Source organism: Arachis ipaensis, chromosome B10, assembly GCF_000816755.2.
Source record: "Arachis ipaensis cultivar K30076 chromosome B10, Araip1.1, whole genome shotgun sequence".
NCBI classification, from domain to species: domain Eukaryota; kingdom Viridiplantae; phylum Streptophyta; class Magnoliopsida; order Fabales; family Fabaceae; genus Arachis; species Arachis ipaensis.
The window spans coordinates 34,685,167-34,690,702 of NC_029794.2; the positions used below are offsets into that span (position 1 = coordinate 34,685,167).

Below are 5,536 nucleotides of genomic sequence, written 5' to 3' on the forward strand. Positions count from 1 at the left end.
GACAATTATGATGGATTAGTCTCACTTGATCAACCCTCACATCGGAAAGTAAGTTAAATGAGCATAAGTGTCCTTAACCCACAAATCCTAAATTGCTTGCTAATTGCTTTAGCAACAACTTAGTGTTAGTGGGAACAAGAACAATTAACAACTCAAGAATTGAAACTAAATGTTGGACATTCCAACTCTAGGAACCCAATTACTCACTTTACCCAAGCCAAGAACCAAAAATTTAGCCTAAAACCATGTTTGACATTTTGTCAAACACTTGGAGGGCAAAAACCTTAAACATAGAGAAAATAAGAAATGGCTTGAAACTAAAAGCAACAAGTGGTCTCAATCAACAAGAATAACACAAGAAAGCATGAAACAAATATTAAACATCAAATTCATCAACAAGAAATTAAAATTACAACAGAGAAGCAAAATTGAACTATAACTTGAATTAGAAGAAAGAGTAATGACAATGTAACTATAAAGAGTAATAACAAAAGAGTACTTACAATGGAAGCTTAGCAAAATCCAAGATCAAAAATGGAAATGGCACTTGAATGTAAAATCCTAATATAAACCCTAATAGAGATGATGAAAAACTTAGAGAAAAACTAACTAAAGCTTCCTACTACTACTCCTAAAACTATACTAATGATATGCTATGTTATGTCCTTCATTTTCCCTCCAATATGAGCTAGAAGACTTCAGAAATGGGCCTCCAAAGCTCCCAAATCACGAGACACGTGCTCTTTTAATGAAGTCATGTGCGGACACCTGTGTGGACGCACAGATGCATGCGTCCGCACACTTCGCGAGAAATCCAGGCCTGTGTGTACACACAAATAGCGGTGCATACGCACACTACGCGATGCTTGGCTGGACGCGCGACGCGCTCGATGCAATCTATGCGCTCTGATAGGGTAGCTGTGGGCACGCACACGTCTCTGAGCTCATCTCCTTTGTTTCTTCTTGTCTCCTTCACTTTGCATGCTCTTCTTCCATTTTCTCCAATCCATTCCTACCTTATACACCTGAAATCACTCACAAACAATATCAAGGCATCGAATGGAAGGCCAATGGAATAAAATAGATTAAATTAGGCACAAAAGAGCATATTTTCATAATCAACCGCAATTTGGAAGGAAAGTTCAAAAGCATGCTATTCAAGGGAATAAGTGCAAGTTTATATGATGAAAATCCATTCAATTCTAGTCAAAAATCATCATCGAATATGGATTCATCAATAACACACTTACTTTTTGCTGATTATTGTATTATTTTTGCTAAAGCTAAGGAAGAGGAGGTTTATCAGATTATTCAAGTTCTTAATCGATACACTGAAGCCTCGGGTCAGCGAATAAATTTGGAGAAATTAGGCATTTCTTTTGGAAGTCTTATTCCTATTCAAACTAAGGTCAATATAGAGGAGATCTTAGGTATGGCAGCTTGGGAGAATCCTGGAAAGTACCTTGGACTACCAACTATATGGGGAAGATCAAAGAACAAAGCTTTGGAATGGATAGAGGAGAAGGTTATGAACAAAATAGAAGGATGGAAGGAGAAATTACTGAACCAAGCTGGAAAAAAAGTTCTTATAAAATCAGTGATTCAAGCGATTCCAGCTTATACCATGAATGTTGTGAAATTTTCTAAAAACTTCTGTAGGAGGCTTAGTGCAAGGGTGGCAAAATTTTGGTGGGCATCCTCAGGAAAAGAGAGTGGTATTCATCGGAAAAGTTGGGCAAAAATTTTAAGGAGTAGAGAGGATGGGGGCTTAGGATTTAAAGATTTTGAATTACAAAATCTAGCCCATTTAGCAAAGCAGGCTTGGAGGATATTAAGAAATCCGGAAGCCATATGGGTAAGAATCTTAAAGGCAGTATATTTTTCCAACAACAGTTTTTGGGAAGCTAGAGTGCATAGAGGCCCATCATGGGTCTGGAGAAGCATTTTAGAAGGCAGGGATTTTCTTAGACGAAAAGGAAGCTAGAGCATTGGAGATGGATCTAAAGTAGAGGTTTGGGGGAACAATTGGGTTGAAGGAAAACACAGATTGGAAGCACTAGAGAATGCGAGAAGAATGAAAGTTAAAGAGTTGTTAGTTGAAGGACAAGGATGAGATGCTAATAAAGTTCACACCCTTTTTCTGATTAACTTGTCTAAAAGAATACTAAGAACTCCTATCAACTTAGTGAATAAGAAGGATACTTTAATTTGGCCATATAAGATAGATGGAGATTACACAATCAAGACAGGGTATTATACAGCAAAAGAGGAGAAAACAAAGGAAGAGGGAGAGAAGGCATCAACAAGCACAGATCTTAAAGCTCTTTGGAAGGAGATTTGGAGAATGCAAGTTCCACAAAAAATAAAAATTTTTCTCTGGAAGGCAGCTCAAAACATAATAGCAGTTAATTCCAATCTGACTAAAAGAAAGATTGCAAAAAGCCCTAACTATAGGATATGTTTAGAGGCAGAGGAGACGGTGGAGTATGCTCTTTTATTGTGTCTTTGGACCAGAGCAGTTTGGTTCGGCTCACAAATCCAATGCATACCAACACCAACCTCGATGTACTCTTTTGGAGAATGGTTCCTAGGGATGATTCAAAAACTTAGAGCTGGAGGTGAAAGGCAGGCAGAGGATGATATAGCCAGTTTAGGTTTCTTATGTTGGGCTGTATGGAAATCCAGAAACCACTTTATCTTTCAAAACAATGAAGTCAATCCTAAAGCAACTATAATCATGGCAAAGAAAATAGAGGCAAACTTCAGACAAACCAGAAACACACAGCAAGAAATACAGCAACACAAGAATAATAGAAGAGGAAAGCAAGTTACCTGGAGACCTCCACCGAAAGATTGGCTAAAAATAAATGTAGATGCGTCCTTTTGTAGAGAAACGGGGAAAGCAGCTTCAGCTGCAATAATCAGAGATAACATGAGAATTATCATTACAGGATCTGCATCAAGTTTCAAAGCCAAGTCAAGCCTAATAGCAGAGGCAACTGCACTCAGGGAAGCTATCATTATGGCCGAAAACTTAATACTTGGAAAAACTATTATAGAATCAGATAGCCTAATTCTTGTTCAAGCAGTAAAATCAAAAGAAAAAATTTGGAAAATTGATGCAATACTCAAAGATATTCTAATACTTTCGAATGATTTGCAGGATATAGGGTTTGCTTGGACGCCGAGAGAGGGAAACAGACTAGCTCAGGAGATCGCAGCCAGAACATCAATGGAAAGCTTAGGTAACCAATGGAGATTTAACCCCCACTGGAAATTGCAAGCATTGTGAGAAGTGAAGCTAGAGTCAGAGCGTGTTGAGTGAGCTATAAGCCTGCCATACCAAAATACACTTGGTGGTGCTGCTCCTTTACCAAATCAGAGGGGTAGCCTGTGAAACCAAGAAGAGGATTTAGTGTTAAAGAACAGTAAAATGAAAACTACAGAGAGGTTAAGGTCCATAAAGAAAAGAAAAAAAACAGTAAAAGACAGCAAAGACAACACAATTATGACCCTCTATCACTGCTACCTTGTGTCCACGTCATATTTGCATCTTCAGTTCTTCACTACCTCTGCTGTTGCATTCATTTTTCTAAAGGAGAAAGACAACTACGATCCTGTCTTTAGAGTGTAGAAATTGTCACTATGGATAGCTTCAAATTTTGGAAGTAATGCACTTATATAAAAGGAGCATTTAGCCAAGACTTAAAAGGCAAAAAGTAAGAGCATTGTTTTCTAAATTTTCATAAAATTTTTGCTACATTCATCATTTCTTTCATTTTATTCATTGAATATGTTATTTTTTATTTTATCTTTTTTTTTATTTTTAATAGAAAAAGAAAAAAATATGAGGTATTAATAAAAGTCATTAAAAAAAGTCAAAGAAAATTTAATTTAGAGAAAAAGTCATTGAATATATCAAATTCTTTTGACGTAGAGTAAAGTATCGTTTTTGTCCCCAACGTTTGGGGTAAATCCTATTTGTGTTCCTAACGTTTAAATCGTCCTATTTGTATCCTTAACGTTTGTAAAAGTGATTTAATGTTATCCTGCCATCAATTACACATCATGGGCGCTTTAGTTTGAGTTTTAAAAATCTCTTCTTGAAGTTAGAATACAAATGTCTGGGATAGAATCGATGATCTACTCCGAAAAATAGCTCATCAAATATTGAAACTAATTCCTACAATATTTACATAATTCACTTTTCTAGAGACATAATTGAATCTAAACACAAATAGTGGGTATAATATTAAAATCGAACACATCCAAGTGAGACCTAATTGAGAATGAATATATCCAAGTGAGAATAATTGAAAAATATAATCTGATTTGTTGGTATAATTGATAGTGGGATAACATTGAATCACTTTTATAAACGTTAAGGATACAAATAGGACGATTTAAACGTTAGGGACACAAATAGGACTTACCCCAAACGTCAGGGACAAAAATGATACTTTACTCTTTGATGTATTTCTGTTTTATGTCATGAGTATGAGAGACTCCTCTTACTAAGTCGAAAAAGTACTTAATTAGTGTTGTAGTCTAGGCGACAGGGAGCTTAAACAAAAGAATCCTGGTTTGAAACATGAGTATTTCTTAATAGAATTAGAAACAATTCTAGGAAATTGATATTTGTAATTTCTGAAAATTATAGTAAAAAATATATCTGATGGAGACTAAATATAGATCACATTATATTAAATGGCTGAACTAAAATATATAATAGTGCAAGTTTCTCTTTTCTATTATGTCTTTTATACTATTATTATAAGAGAAAAATAAATTATCTCCTACATAATTATGTTAACAGACACTACAATAACTAAGTTTTAAATCTATTTTGGTGACTACGTTAAAAGGATGAAAAAAATAACTTAAATTCAACTTCTTCTCTTGACTATTGATAATTTTTATTTTTAGTTTTTATTTTGTGTGAAAATAAAAAATAAAACTAAAAATATGTTTGGTTATGTTTTTTGAAAACGAATTAAGACAATATTTTTTAAAATAATAAAAAGTTTTGAAAATGTTAAAATGTTTTCAATATTTTTCTAAGAGAATTTTGAAAATAGATTGAGAGTAAAGAATAAAAATACGGCTGCATATTTGTAATATTAATGAAACCAATTTTTATAATTTATTTGTGTGTATATAAAGAAATACATGAGATACGGTTCTTTTTCTTTAATTTGTTCTTCTTCTTTGATAACAAATGAGCAAGACTCGAGGATAAATCAGAATGGGAATTGAGATGCTACTCAAGAAAATCAAAAGGCACAAGTTTAAGAAATTATTACAGAATAAATGTGGCCAAATTATAGACATGGACATTATATAGCCAAATTATTGCATTTTTTGATATCTTGTGAAGATTATTATTATATAACAAGCTAGGTACAAACTACAAAATATATCAACAAATATGGAGCAACATTTATAAAAAGTTAATTTATTTTGTAATTAGGAAAGTCATTTTAGCTAGTTTTGTTTAAAGATATTTTATATTTAAATTATTTTAAATTTGAATTAC

The 5,536-nt window shown here is 33.7% G+C and overlaps 1 protein-coding gene across 1 annotated transcript in view; it reads right to left on the bottom strand.

The window, feature by feature from the left end:
- Nucleotides 619-5,536, bottom strand: part of LOC110267436 — an 8,085-nt gene continuing 3,167 nt past the window's right edge. Inside the window, exons 4-7 of the transcript XR_002355072.1 lie at nt 3,530-3,621; nt 3,147-3,391; nt 2,833-2,912; nt 619-1,025 (exon numbers count right to left, since the gene is read on the bottom strand). The gene's annotated coding sequence lies outside the window, so the exon portion shown is untranslated. The remainder of the gene's footprint in view (nt 1,026-2,832; nt 2,913-3,146; nt 3,392-3,529; nt 3,622-5,536) is intronic.